The sequence below is a fragment of the Trachurus japonicus genome, chromosome 22 (genome assembly GCF_045865225.1).
Source record: "Trachurus japonicus isolate A0001 chromosome 22, Traja_1.0".
In the NCBI taxonomy this organism is placed as follows: Eukaryota; Metazoa; Chordata; class Actinopteri; order Carangiformes; family Carangidae; genus Trachurus; species Trachurus japonicus.
The window spans coordinates 22,276,687-22,292,396 of record NC_140928.1 but is presented as its reverse complement, the minus strand read 5'-3'; the positions used below and the strand labels follow the sequence as shown (position 1 = coordinate 22,292,396).

The following is a 15,710-nucleotide window of genomic DNA, read 5'->3' as shown; positions in this document are numbered from 1 at the left end:
AAACGTTTCTGGACCTGAAATCACGTTATCACAGCTGTTTTCAACGAGCAGCGGCGCTGCCGCGGGCACTCGCAGGTATTCAGCCTACACACAGTAGTGTCACGGAGCTGCCTCCGCTGCATTCAGAGACGCACTGCTCCCCCCCCCCCCCCCCCCCCCCCCCCCCGCTGAGATAACGACGTCATTTAGCGACTTTTAGCGACTTTTACGACAGCCAATAGCGACTTTGCTTACTGAGGAGTTGGCAACACTGCGGCTGTGAAACGCAGGCTGTCGGCAAAGCGTGATAAGTGCCTGGATCTACTTGGACTCTCTCTACTTATCTGGCCTGTCTAGCCTCTACCTGGTCTTTTTACTAAACTTAACCAACTCCTTTCTTCATTGCCTAAACCTAACCAATGGCACAATTACACTTCTCTCAAACTCAAAATGTAAACTTGGAATATTAATTTAAAAACTAATTTTTAAAAAAATGTGAAACCAGCGGGGATCGCACTCGGATTCACCACACCGCAGGTGCAAACGCAAACCGCTACGCCATGGCATCTGATTACATTTCATATTTCAGTTGTGTGTATTTTAGTTTACTACAGTACTGTTGTGAGATGACGTCAATCGAAGGAGAATTCATCCAGCCAATCAGAGGCAGGGAAGGCGGGACTTTCCCGGACTCATCCTACGAAAAAAAATATTGCATACCGCGACAATCAGGTTGTCAAGGAGACAATCGTAAGTCACATACTTAGAACAATGGTCTATTTTTCACAACACAAACAGCTGAACAGACCGGAAGTCTCCGCCGGCAAACACCCTTTGCCGACATTTTTGCCGTCATTGTAAAACTCAACACAATGTAACCACAGAATAAAGGAATTAACACACTATCGCAACTATTTCACACATTGTCTTATTTACAAACACATTCACGACCCGTATTTACAACATCAACCAAACACCCACAAGTCATTGCGCCACAGCCCACAAGGGGCGCTAAAGGAGTTAGATTTAATAGGACTGGTTATTTTCACTCTATTGTCAGTTGAGGTACAGTACATAAACAAAGTTACATATATATAAAAAAACCTTTACACTACAGTTCACATTATTGTCACTGAGAAGAAAAGCTCTTTCTTTCTTTTTTCTTTTTGTTTTTTCAAAATATCAACTGGTGTAATTCCAGTTGTATTGTGTATGTCCTTGTCCCTCTCAGGTTAGGTGTACAATGAAACGTACAGCCACTGGAAACAAAAAAAAAGAGAGATTATTAACCAACAAAAGAGTTAGCTGTGATGAGCTGAGATTGTCCAAAGTTGTAACTAGGAATAATGATGTTTTATTACCTCTGACTGTTGGAGATTCATTGATTTCCCATCAGACAGCTGTTTGAAGATTTCTGTTGAACACACAAATTGTAAAATAGCCTATATCACCCAATACTGTAGTAGGAAAACCCTTGATCTTTCCACTATGAGATTACTACTGTAACTGCATTTTAACTAATTTGTAAGACAAGAGTAGTAGACAGTTACTACTCTGACCTATCATGAACCAGTCTTCTTGCATGACTTGACTTACTGAGCATGCAGTCCACACGAAGGATGAGACAGATGAAACTCTCCAGTGTCATGTGTCCAGAGGAGGCCCCGTAGCGCAGAGCCATCAAATTCAGCATGTCATCGCTGACATTGATTCCTGAAAAATACACATTGTAGGGTAAACGTTCAGGTGTAGTTTGTTTTTGTTTTATTTTTCCTCTGATCTTAAGGGAATCTTCATCAAGGGAATAAAAGAATTCAAAGATGGTTTACCTGAGACCACAAATGCATTCCTGAGTTCACTCAGTGACAGTGTCCCAGTCCGTGAAACATCTGTTTTGAAGAAAATGTCCTGGCAACAGAAAATACATTATGAGGAAAATGTTAATTGCACGCTGATGTATGTAAATATCATTAAAGTACAATCCTTTATGGCTTGTTTCAGAAGGATTTAGATCTATTTACCTTGTATGCAACAACCTTTCTCCACAGACGGAGAAACTCCTCACTGTTCAGCTTGCCAGTGATTGATGTCTTTTTAACTCAACATTAAGGCAACAAAGCTACACATGTATCATTCTGACCTTTTCAATCGAGTAGTGTGAGTAAATATAACTATGGCGTAAGATCTTTATCAAAATATTTAAATAAAATTTGAATCATTAAACTGCAGTGTGTTATGTAATCATCTCTGGCAATTTCAATATCCATCTTGATAACCCCACAGCGTCCACTACAGTCTGTAACAATTAGCTACTATAGTCATTTGATTTAACACAGCATGTTCCAGAGCCAACTCATCAACACGGCCACACAATTGACCGTGTCATCTCCTTGGGTACAGAAATCAGAATAAGCTCTGTCACTGATGTTGCGCTATCACCCCTTCCACAAGATATGTCATTTTGCGAAACAATCTTTCCAAACTCATTTTATCTGTGCAAAATCCTCCCTACCACCTTTTTCTGAGAGTGTTAGCTGTGATGAACTCACTGAACATTTTAACACTCTTCTCCTTGACAGTATTAACATTGCTGCACCTCTGAGATAAAAAAACAAAACAAACAAATGTAAAGCCCCATGGAGAAATGCTGCGACCTTAAAACAGCTCAAAAAACTGAGAGGAGTTGGGGAAGAACAAAACTGTTTGTCGACCGCTGTATTTTCATAAACCTACTCAAGAAATACAATAGTAGCCTAGTCTTAGTAGTCATCTAGTCTAGTCTTTACCTGCTCCCTCTTGGCCGCATTATCAGTAACATTGATTACCATAATTATGCTGATGACACGCAGCTTCTCATTTCACTACTCTCAATCTCAATGAGTTTTATATGAATAAATTTGAATTTGAATTTGATTATGATTTTTGGTGGTACAGGATACATCCATCAGAGCAACCATGCTGCGAGAGGCATCAATGCTGAAGCCTCCAGATTTCAGGTCTCCTAAATTAAACAGAAACGAATCATCAGCAAAAGTATTACACAGCACAAGCCAACTGAAAAAATTAAAGAAACCAAAAAGAAGAAGAATACAAGAACAAGAGAAACTAGAAAATTTCCTCTGGGAAATTTTGAGAGGGCCGCGGGAGCTATGGCCGGTTTTGCCATCTCAACATAGGAATCAAACCCACACATCTGGCTGGAAGGTCTCAATGGTTCAAGAACTTTTTTTTCCATCATTAAATATTAAAATGGAGCTAATCACTGCATGTTTGTTTTCTTTTCAAATACCAATAAATTCAATATCAAGTGCTAATTCCACCTGCCACCACTGGCTCTCTCTCTTGTATCTGTCGCTCTCAGACACACATTGTGAATGATCACAATGATGAAGATGTCACTGTGTGTGTGTGTGATAATAGTTATTACGTTGCGAAAAATTCGTAAACTGTTGAGAAAAGTAATCGCACTCCCGATCCCCAACCGCACGTTTTGATATATAATTTAAACTAGTAGCGAACCGAAAATCATCCGGAAGAGGAAAGAGAAGAATAATAAGTAGGAAAAAATCCACACAATAACAGTAGTACCCGGGGCGAAGCTGTAGGGGCCAGTGCCCAGTGCGCTTGCCCCGTGGCTCTAAAAATTGCTCTGTAATTTGTTGGTGTTTTTTTTACTGTCCAAACCTTTCAGGATTTTTTCATTTAGAAGGCTCTGGAGCTTGTCAGCGTCCACCTCATCATACTGGCAATGACAGACAAACAGTATAAAAAAAGATTGAGAAATGAAAAGATTTTTTTTTTTAATTTATTGATTTTCAAGTCATGAATAAACTAGTAATGCAAGTTAAACATGTTAGTGAGAACATACCTGGTCTGAGTACTGGCGGAAAAGAATCCTTTTATTGTCATCTTCCTCTGTATTTGAGACCGGCTTGATCTGAAATAACAGATAAAAACAAACATAAAACATTTCGCCATTTTACTCTTTAGGGAATGGAAATGCAAAACATATTTCTTATGAGAGATAAAGTAGTTAAAAACATGTAACACAATTCGAAATAAGTGCAAAAATAACGAGAAAAAACAATAATGTTATTCCAGATCTTGCTCACCCTTTGAACTGTTTCCTCATTACAGTGGCCAGAGTTCTCACTGTGAGGAAAGATCCAAAGACATTGCACATGGGATTATTGTATTTAATTTTTTTCTTGATATAAAAAGCAGTGATGAGTGACATATGCCATGCAGATTATTTAATATAATCTACTATAGACAAGTAACATTAAGAAAATAGAGTGTGTACTTACTAGCCATGGGTCTCTGCTTTGGAGTGGATGGTCAAGAGGAAGGAGGCTGTCTCGTTGGCGTTGAATGTGGATGGCACAATCAGGTATTCAGCAGGTTTTAGGTGCAGGAACTCCACCACATCACGGGCATTCACATAGGTTTTTGTTTGGGCCACTGGTAAGCGGGTGTTGAAGAAAGAGGCTGGGAACTTCCCCTTCTGTGTCTTGTACTGCAATCAATTGTAAATAAATTGTAAATATCCATTCTTTTCACGTTATATAATTTACAATAAACAGTGTGGATGACAAATCTGTATTGTGAGCAGTGAGAGAATTGTTTCTTACTTGTTCTGTCACCTTGAGGGAAATCAGCAGATATTGAGTTCATATTGGGGAGAGAAGGCAAGTAATTAGTTTACTAGTTGTCAAATTTGCAGTAAAGATAATTATATCATGCATACACACCTACACAGCAGAAACATGTCCCCACTTTTACTCGCACCAGGCTTTGGGTGTCAAATGATGGATGTCTGGATGTTCTATAGAATGTGGCCTCATACAAGGCCTCAGGCGCAGTTTGCAAGTTGCAACAAATTCTGACATTTTAAAAATTCCTTTAGGTGGTATAATTATGAGGGGCTACTTTATGGTGAAGTAAAGCCAATTTTATCTACACATGTATCACTTGAAGGTACTTAATAGAGAGGGTCAAGACCTTTTCTTCATAACAGTGTTGACAGAGATCCAACAGATCCCACCAAGAGCAAGTATACATGGCAACAGTGACAAGAAAAAACTTCCCTAAAGACGCAGAGACATTGAGCAGAGCCAAACTCAGTGTAGGTGCACATCTGCTTCGACCACATATCTAATATAATGCTTGTAATATCCACACACTATGACAGAATCAATAAAGAGTTATGCTTACTTCAAACACAGAGAATCCAATGTGGAAACTCTGAACAAGGCGTCGGTTTCTCTTGTCAGGCTTTTGCATTAGAGATATCAATATATTTTTTTCACCATCACTCTCTGAATGTTGACATTCAATCTTGATGCGATACTGTGGATTAGTCCAGTAACTGTCTGGTAGACAAAGAAAGAAACAAAGTTTATGTGTGACATAATCAGACATTTTGTGTGTGAGACCAATGCAGCATGAACCTCAGTCTCATCAAGTCAAAACTGATCTAAAAATATCCATTACCAAATCTACTATTGTGATTTGCCAAGTTGAACAGGTTGAAGTTGAGTATTACATGACATTGTGACTTGTGTGAGTTGTTTTTATTGCCAATTTTAACTGTCTGGTTTGTATGAAGTGTACTGTACCACTGGTTCATGTGAGATAAGATGCTGTGTAAAACCATGTTACAGTGACGTCCTGTCTTATCACATCACTGCTCATCCTCTTTGCACCAGGCACGTGCACACATAGCACCCAAAGGGTATTAAAAAGTGCCTTTTTTATGTTTTTTTTTTCCAATAAATACATTCCTGTTGTGCATGGGGACATAAACAACAGCGCTGTAAAAATGCCACAGTTATCTACCATACGCATTTCCTTGTAGCCTACATGTAAGCCTATGTACGTTGGTGTGTGTGTTAATTTTTTAATTTTTTTATTTAACCTTTATTTAACCAGGAATAATCCCATTGAGATTCAGAATCTCTTTTGCAAGGGGGTCCTGGCCAAGAAAGCAGCACAGTACATCCACATCAAGTACACATTTGGACAACATAAACAAAACAAACATAAAAACAGCTAAAACAGTAACAGCAAATCACATCATTACAGTATAATTACCAGCTGCGTTCGGTGAGAGAACATGTGCATGCAGCAGTCAAATAGTCCTTGATCCTAGCTTTAAAATCTTCCATACTTGGGAGATAATCCAATTTAAGATGACTCTGTAATTTATACCAGGACGAGGGTGCGAATGCTTTGAAGGCACTTTCCCCAAAGACAGTCCGCGTACGAGGAATAGTACCGTACATTATCAGTCTATCGTGCCTGAGACTACAGCTTTTGGTGTTGACTTTAGGAACCAAGAGAGAACACAAATAAGGAGGCAAGTCACACAGGATGGCCTTATAAAGAAAACAATACCAGTGTTCCCATCTACAATTGTACAAAAAAGGCCAGCCAACACTCTCATAAAGACTACAGTGATGAGTACGAAAACCTAAATCTGTTACAAATCTTAATGCATTGCTGCATGATACACAGAATCCAGCATTTTCAGAGAGGAGAGATTTGCATGCATGTATAAGATATCACCATAGTCAAGTATTGATACAAAAGTTGCCTGAATCAGTCTTTTTCTCACATTAAAGGAGAAACAACTTTTGTTTCTATAATAGAAACCAAGTTTAACCCCGAGTTTCTTTGTAAGACACTCAATATGATATTTAAAAGACGTAAAATGTAAAAAGTAAAATCCCAAGTATTTGTAGACTGAAACTCTTTCAATCACTTTCTCATTTTGTGTAACAATCTGACAAGCATCATCTGTCTTCCCTGATTTTGAAAAGCACATCAATTTAGTTTTGTCAGAATTGAGCACAAGTCTTAATTGATTAAGATTACTCTGAATGACATTACTGTAAAAGCAGATTGTAGCTTTTGTATGGCATTTGTTAATGATGAAGCAGAACAGTACAAAATAGTGTCATCTGCATAAAAGTGAAATTTGGCATCATTTACATTTTGACACAAGACATTTATATAAATAGTAAATAAAATGGGACCCAATATGGACCCCTGGGGGACATCATTTTGAGTCAACAAAGGTTTGGAGAATACACCATCAGCCTGAACACTTTATGTTCTGCCGCTCAAGTAGTTGCCAAACGACATGACAGCTTTTGAAGACATTCCAATATCCTGCAGTCTCTGGCACAAGACCAAGTGGTCAACTGTGTCAAAAGCCTTTGACAGATCTAAAAACAATGCAGCACAGTATTCTTTAGAATCAATAGCACTTATGAGATCATTTAAGACTTTCATAGTGGCAGTGACAGTACTGTGCTTTTTTCTGAAACCAGACTGCAGTTCATTTAAAATTCTATTTATTGTCATAAAATCTTTCAACTGGTCACTTATTAGCAGTGTTGTCCGCTGCTGCTCCGCTCTGTCTCTCACTGAGGGGCGGGGCTGCTGGTGTCAGCCATTTGTTTAGCAGTAGTAGACAGTGTGCTGTTGATTCCTGGCTTCTTCGCATATTTTACGAGGGCCTTGGTTGCCACTATAGTCTCTCCGACTTCAGGGGCTTCCTGTTTTAGCTCTTCTATATCTAGTGCATGTTTGAGAGCAGTGTTGATGGTATGATCGATGCAGGACATGTGGGGATATGGCTCGAGTGCTTTCAAAATGTTCGCACCCTGGTCTGTAACCCACATCACCTTGTTGAAGGCACTGGCATCAAATCCCAGCACAGATATCAATAGTCGTTTAAGCTCTCTTCTGATATTTTCGCCACTTTTGGCTTCTTCGAGAGGGAACTTGGCTGTGACAAGGACACGACTCTTGAGCTGAAAATCTGCTGTCACATAATGACAGGTAACAGAGGTGTAGCTGGCCTGTCGGAATCACTCCACATATCAGTGGTCATGGAGACATTTACACCAGTAGAGATGATATCTGATATCTCCTTAACAAGCACTTTCCTGTCATCTTCCGTCTCTGTGGCAGTATTATTAGAGACAGTGGTAACATCAGGCAGCACATCTTCAACTTTAACTCGGCCGTAGGTTGCCCCAACATTGATGAGCTCCTGAGCAAGCTCCAAAAATCCCTCCCCCTCAATGGTTGCGAAGGGCACCACATCACGGCAGCAGAACTTGACTGTTTTCTTTGTGACTTGACATTTTGCCGAAGCTGGAACTTTAGGTGAACTTGAGACGGTGAAACTAGTTAGTTGCAGCTGTCTCCCACTTCCAGCCCCACAACGATTGCACCCTCCCCCTTCAAGGTGACGGCGAAGGTCGTTGGTAGGTTGTTGGTCCCCATGCTCTTACTGTGATAGGATAAGACCAGGGTTCTAAATTAACACCCGCCAACCCGCCAAATGCGGGTAAAAAATCATTTTGGCGGGTGTTAACAAATACTTACTAGCCAGTTTGGCCGGTGATGCACAAGGCAATCATCACGGCCAGAGCCGCTCTACTGTTCTCAGTCATTTGTCCCCCTGGCAGTACTTACTACATTTCCCATGAACACTACATGCTACGTGATGACGTATCAGACGCCCATTGGCTGCGCGCAGGCCGGTGTTTCACGCTACAGCAGAGAGGAGACTCCAACACGTCGCTCGCGACTCACACCGGCCCGTAGTTGAAGCGTGTGTGCGTGCATGGGACCGTTCAGATGCAACGTGTAGACGCGCCACATGCCCGCTCACAACTAGGTGAAGCCGTAGCGGCGGCAGACGATGCGTCGCGGTTTGTTTGTTTTTTCATCCGCGGTGCTCAACTTTTTTAGCCTGGCTCTCGTCAGACCCTTGTAGTTCCGCAAAGCTGCGCCAGAGGCGCTACGCTCAGCTCCGCACAAGGGTCTGGACTCGAGGCCAATGCAAACTTCTTCCCCGGAGTAAAAAATAATGAACCAATCAGGATCGCCGGGCGGGACTTTCTGAGGTGTGACGTAGCGCTGAAGCGACTGTTTGAGTCAAACAATAATGGCGGCTCGCAGTGAGTGGCTGAAGTAGCACGTCAACAAGATAACGGACAAGTGGTTTATCCAATCACATACAAGATTTTTTTTACAAGGCCCCGCCTTCTGAAATGAATCGCCTATGGAGCAGTCCCAGACCCTTGTGCGGAGCTGAGCGTAGCTACAAGGGTCTGACGAGAGCCAGGCTACAACTTTTTGGGAGGCAGCAAGCAAACTGCATGTCATGTGAATCGATCAGCTGCTGCACGGACCTGCTTGTCCTGCAGTAACATGCTACCTGGCTCTCAGTGCTTGTCGGTGTTGTGTCAAATCCTGGTTCCCTGTCCAGCTGGTTCTCCCCTGTTTCCCACAGAGTTCTGCCCCCACATGTAGAATGTGTTTTATAGAAGAGAAACACTGAAATATCCCCCATGTCCACCTCTCAGTCTTAGCCCAGTCCTTCATTGACAATAGTTACTGGACTAGTTTTTTTTTTTTTGTCTAGCTAACAGAATACAGTTGTGTGTAAAACTGAATAAATAAATAAATGATAAAATAAAATAATAAAAACAGGATTTTAGGGTAAGAGTAGCTTATAAGGTTTGACATCACACATTACCTGTAGGCTAGGGGAGAGCGGGGCACAACCTAACGGATTTTGTTTTGGGTAAATATCTACAGATATATTTGAGTTAGATAATTTTTTTTTTTACACAAGCAACATACACATCTCTACTACAAATGAGCACTGGAAGTTTGTTTCTAGAACTTACCATTCTTTTACAATTTCACCACAGATGGAGGAAGTGAAATGTTACAACCTACCCCACTGGTGGGGTAGGTTGTAACAGGGAGGGTGTTAGTTGTAACGCATGCTGGAAAGGTTTGTTTAAACAATTGATTCAGTACAATTTTATCTGAAGACTGATTGTTTGTCCATCTATGATACTAATAGATACTCTGTAAGAAAAACATTGCTATTTTTAGAAAATAAAAGATAAAAGATAAAAGCTTTAATATAATTGGAATTAATCAGGCTGTCATTAGAACAAAAAAACGCTCTCCAAAATGTAACATGAAATTATTATTTTAAGTTTAACTGATAGCCTATAATGTATTTTAATAATAATAATGATAATATTAATATTAATAATAATAATGCTCACTCTCCCTTTTCTTTCTAGACCTCATTCGGGAGATTAATTGCTTATATCAAGGGTGCAAACCTGTCACACACTGTTTTGTTTTTTATTTTTATTTAATTTTCATCTTAATTTTTATTTCTGTTTTGTGTAATTTATTTATTTATGTTATGATTGTGCTTGATCAGTTTTTTGACGAGGTGACAAAATCATGGAAGGAAAAAAAAATAGGCCAATATATATATTATTTTTTAATTATTAATAATTCAAATTATTATGGACACTAATGACCTATTTTGCATTTAAAACTGCTATTTTCGCCGAAAGGTTAAGTTTGCACCCCTGTTTTATGTCGAAGACTACATGAGGGGTTAGTTGTGTTACAACTAACCCCTCATGTAGTTTCCTTACTCTTGCCTAGCTAGCACTGGCTACGAGCTAGCTACAAGCTTTAAGGCCCTTTCACACCGGAGACGTATTTTTCGCGCGAATAATTCGCGCATCAATATTTTTTTTCGAACCCCGGTTTTCATCACGGGTCCTTTCACACCGACCGCGAATGTGTCGCGGCGAAAATGCGACATAATTTTTTTTCGTCGTGCGGTCGATTTTTCCGAGCTTTCGCCCCGCGAATAAACGCATCAACCAATCATGTGCCGTGAAAAGGAGGTACGTCAGCCCCCACGTCAGAACACAGACAGCTGTTTCCCATAACAGACGGTGGCCGCACAGTCTCTAACAGGAAAAATAAGTTGTTCACCGTCTTTGCTCTGATCTCTGCCAGTCAGCCTCCACCTGCTGTCTCTCTGGGCACACACACACACACACACACACACACACACACACACACACACACACACACACACACACACACACACGCACATGCACACGCACACGCACACACACACACGGACATGCGGGCGCATGGACACGTGCTTGGCCGCTAATGTAAACAATAAATAACCTGTGGCTCGGAGGAGAGAGGAAGAGGAGGAGAAGAGAGGAGGAGGAGGAGAGGAAGAGGAGGAGGGGGGGGGGGGGGGTAAGTGGAAAGAGGAGAGGAGGAGGAGAAATAGCATTAGTGTGTTCATATCAGATATTGATCAGTGATCAGACAGTGAGCTGCTGTGTTGAGTGAAGTTGGTAACAAGACAACAGCGGCATAACGTAGCGAATACGTGAGGGATAATTAACAGATTAAAGACATGAGGTGGAGGCGAAGAACCTCCCGTCGCAAAGCGAAACTTTGGAATCTAATTGTCGCATCTGTCGCATATTCGCGTCGCCGCCGGTGTGTATGGTTTTGATGCGAAATATTTGGCCGCGAATATTTCGCAATTTCGTTTCGTTTATTCGTTACGTCCGCGGTGTGAAAGGGCCTTTAGCATGGTACCATTTTTTAGCTAAGAAAATGCTGAAAAAGATGATATAAGAATGGTTTTGGGGACTTGCACACATGCTTCAGCAACCAAAAAACTAGCGATATGGAAAAATATACTTTCATGGCGCTAAAACACACTTTCGCACATAACTCTGTGAAATCGCAGCGGGATCTTCTGAATCTCCTCCACATAAAAGTGCTAACTAATACGGACCTGTGGCCGGAAGTTGGCGGAAGTTGACTTGTGCGTCTGGATAAAAAGTCCGTGTTTCAACTTGCCCCGCGTTAGGTTGTGCCCCGCGCTCCCCTACTTAATCATTTGCAAATATGTACGAAGACATTTAGGCTACAATGTGATGAAATTAATGAGAAATACAATTCTTTTGTGAACATTTGCCAAGTGGTTTGGAGGTTTGTCCATGTTGTTTTGAGAATGTGATTTCTGTTTTGAAAAATGAGCCAAACCAATGGAGAAAAACTGTAATAGAGGAGGCGCAATACCTGAAAGTAATTATTTCAGTTGTCAGTATGATAGCTAGGCTAAAAACATGCTGTTTTCATGGGAAACACAGTATGAACGTAAAGAATCTCTCTTATTTTCACCGGAAAAAATTTGGCTAGTGGAAATCCTGATTGGCTGGTAACTTTAGAAAGTTACCAGCCAAATTGGCTGGTGATCTAAAAAGTTAATTTAGAACCCTGGATAAGACACTGTGACACTTACGGCACTGCACAAAGCTGGTCATTTCTTTGATCTGAGGATCAAACACCAGGTCATAGTGCTCCCATAACTCAGCATTAGTTCCACGTTGGGTATTGGCACCTTAATTAGCTCACCTGTAGCCAGAGCCGGCCCTCCCTATAAGCGAACTAAGCAGCTGCTTAGGGCCCCGCAGCCACTAGGGGGCCCCCAAACTTTGCTCAATCATTTGTCTAACCGTCTCTGACAAAGTGTAACCCTTGACCCAACTGGCAACAATGACCGTGACACGCATACGTAAACGTAACGCAGACTGTGGCCGTTGTCCGGTAACGAGCGCACCACCCCTTCCCCTTCTCTCCCCCCTGGCCCCCTCCCTCCCTCACTCACTGAGATCGCGATTTGCGAGGAGGTGATTAGCTTTTGGACAGCGACGATGTCCAAAAGGATATATCCGTCAGGTGCGGAAAATAGGAAAAAGAAGGTCAAGGATGAAAAAAAAAACAAGGACAAGGTAAGGCTAATTAATGTTATGTTTACTAGATGTACGTTTAGCCGAAAAACATGTCGGTGCTTGTGTTAGCTCACTTAGCTGGCTAGCTGCTACATACCAGCCTGCTGCAGTTAACATGTCCTGGCTGATTTTAAGGTCTGTTTACAGTGAAAAGATAACAGCTGTTTTCCTGTGAGGGGATAAAGGATCAATCACCCATTTATTAATGGCTGTCATGTTGCCACATCCTCATCCCCTGTGGCTGGTTCCAGTCATACAGTTGGTAAGTTTCTTGTTTGTTGCCACAATATGTTTATCTCTGTTGGAAAATTAAATTGTGTGTAAAGTGGCTAAAAAATTCTACTAATCTTCTCCACAGCTCCAATGGTTACTGCTGATGATGCTGCTGACCAACCAACATCCTCTATCTTCTTCTCAACTGAAGTTTTGTTTTAAGGGTTCTAGAATTTAGCTGTACAGATAATTTAAAGAAAATAAATCTGTTCAAACTGTAATCTTTTGTAGAATCTTTTATCTTTCTGCTACATCAAAAGTACTGCCGGTTTGGAGCCACCTATTGCCATTCACAATATTAACATTAACATTCAGACAAAAACAAAGTAGAAGAAAAAATGACAAGTGCAATTAGACAGCTTTAAGTGTTTAGACTCTAATTAGTAATGAAATATCTGCTCGCCATCATGTTGATAGAGGTACAATAAAATATGCAAGGGTTGCATACGGTAGCTGGTTTTATGAATATGTGATGATACACTGTGAGGCAGGGCCCCCAATTTTATCCTGCTTAGGGCCCCCAGATGTACAGGGCCGGCCCTGCCTGTAGCTAATCTCTCCCTGATTGTGGAAGCATTCGACATGGCTGCTGCAACTTGTAATTAAGCTAGTTGGTGGTGGCTCCTATGGGTGGCTCCTGCGACGTGAATTTGTTTGCTTTGATAACATAGGCTATCACTTTATTACTGACGCGATCGAAAAAAAAATTTGTTCTATCTATGCCACACCCACACCTACCCAGTGTCACACACACACACACACACACACACACACACACACACACACACACACACACACACACACACACACACACACACAACCACCCACCCACCCACTCTCTCTCTCTCTCTCTCTCTCTCTCTCTTTTCTCTCTCTCTCCCTTTCCGTTATTTGAAATGAGAAGCGGTAGTGGAGGAGGAGGTAGACTACCGCCCGCCCATTGTTTTAATTCACCAACTGAAAAACAGCCATCCATCATTTAAAAATGGAATCTCGGACTGTGACACTCGGTAGATACCTGAGAATATTGTAACAGTACCGATTACAGCGGTAACCTACGTTTCATGAAGTGTGCCTAATGAGCGCTCATGAGGAGGAGTCTCCTCTTCGGGCATAACACAACGTCAATATTTATCTCATACCTGGGCAGGCTGCCCGGCCCGTTACCCGGGTGGGCTGCCCGACCTGGGCGGGTACCCGACCCGATTCCAGCCTCTATGATCAACCATCATGTAAGATATTCTATTCAATTATGAAGCTTCTTATTTATCGTTTTAGGTTTTTATAAAGTGCAAACATCCTGGGAGTACCTCGGTTGTTCATGCATCCTCCAGCTGTGGTTCCTGCAACCCATCTGCCCTCATAAGTGGAGGTGTTCCATTTAGCAGAGTTTTGATCAAGGAAGTCTGGAGTCACGCAGCAGATGTCAAGATCTTCGTAGAACTTAAAGAAGTCTTGCATGGCCATCCTGTTAAAACAAAAGTTAGATGACACACAATTTGTTATTTTCTATTCTGTGTGTCAAAAACATTTGAAACCCTATACCTGACTCCCAGTATCTCTAAAAACAGACTGGGAGGTAGAGCCTTCAGTTACCGGGCTCCTTTACTGTGGAACCAGCTCTCTCCATGGGTCAAAGAGGCAGAGACTCTAACTACATTTTTTAGGGGCTTTTTCGCCTTTAATGTACAGGATAGTTGAGAGAGACAGGAAATGGGAGGCAGAGAGGGGGGGAATGACACACAGGATAGGGCCACTCGGTGCGGGATTCAAACCGGGGTCGCCTGCAGAGGACTATAGTCTCAACACATGGGACGGGTGCTCTACCAACTGAGCTAAACACCGCCCCGACTCTAACTACATTTAAGTCTAGACTTAAAGGACAATTCCGGTCGAATTCAACACGGGGGTGTATTTTCATATCATTTTAGGTCTAAAAGAATGAATCTGAAGATTTTCAGTTTAATCGCTCCTGTTTTGCGGTAGCTGCGTATGTCCGCGCATCGCCACGGCAGCAATGAATGGGAGTGGATGTAAGTTCCGCTGTTTAGGCTGTTTCCAGCCCTCAAAGCCGCAATTTTTTTCCACAGACAGCATCAGATGGCGACTCAAACATGCACCGAGAAGTTTATTTACTTCAAGCAAGCCGACATGTTTGTAAAACTAGATCTAATTCAAAGTCTCCCGGAGTCTCGCGCGAGACCCAGTTGCCGTGCGCGGTGTGTTCAGGAGCAGTGGGAAAAGCTACCGTTGTGTCATAAACACAGGAATATCAACTCTTGACTTGCTTCAAGTAAAAAAAACTTCTCGGCGCATGTTTGATTAGCCACCTGACGCTGTCTGTGGAAAAAAATGTACACTTCAAGCAAGTAAAGAGTTGATATTCCTGTGTTTATGACACAAGCGGTAGCTCCGACTGTGCCTGAATACACCAGCACTGTAACTTCGGGCTCGCGCGAGACTCCGGGAGACTTTGAATTAGATCGACTTTTACAAACATGTCGACTTGCTTCAAGTAAAAAAAACTTCTCGGCGCATGTTTGATTAGCCACCTGACGCTGTCTGTGGAAAAAAATTGCGGCTTTGAGGGCTGGAAACAGCCTAAACAGCGGAACTTACATCCACTCCCATTCATTGCTGCCGTGGCGATGCGCGGACAGACGCAACAACCGCAAAACAGGAGCGATTAAACTGAAAATCTTCAGATTCATTCTTTTAGACCTAAAATGATATGAAAATACACCCCCGTGTTGAATTCGACCGGAATTGTCCTTTAAGACC

At 41.8% G+C, this 15,710-nt stretch overlaps 1 pseudogene across 1 annotated transcript in view; it reads right to left on the bottom strand.

Annotated features, from left to right (window-relative positions):
* Positions 1–1,107: 1,107 nt before the first annotated feature.
* Positions 1,108–15,710, bottom strand: part of LOC146964033 (calpain-1 catalytic subunit-like) — a 19,074-nt pseudogene continuing 4,471 nt past the window's right edge. The window contains exons 10-21 of the transcript XR_015034754.1: positions 14,240–14,397; positions 5,161–5,351; positions 4,287–4,495; positions 4,092–4,131; positions 3,848–3,916; positions 3,664–3,721; positions 2,919–2,980; positions 2,001–2,069; positions 1,809–1,887; positions 1,576–1,692; positions 1,341–1,393; positions 1,108–1,238 (exon numbers count right to left, since the gene is read on the bottom strand). The product of XR_015034754.1 is annotated as a calpain-1 catalytic subunit-like (transcript). The remainder of the gene's footprint in view (positions 1,239–1,340; positions 1,394–1,575; positions 1,693–1,808; positions 1,888–2,000; positions 2,070–2,918; positions 2,981–3,663; positions 3,722–3,847; positions 3,917–4,091; positions 4,132–4,286; positions 4,496–5,160; positions 5,352–14,239; positions 14,398–15,710) is intronic.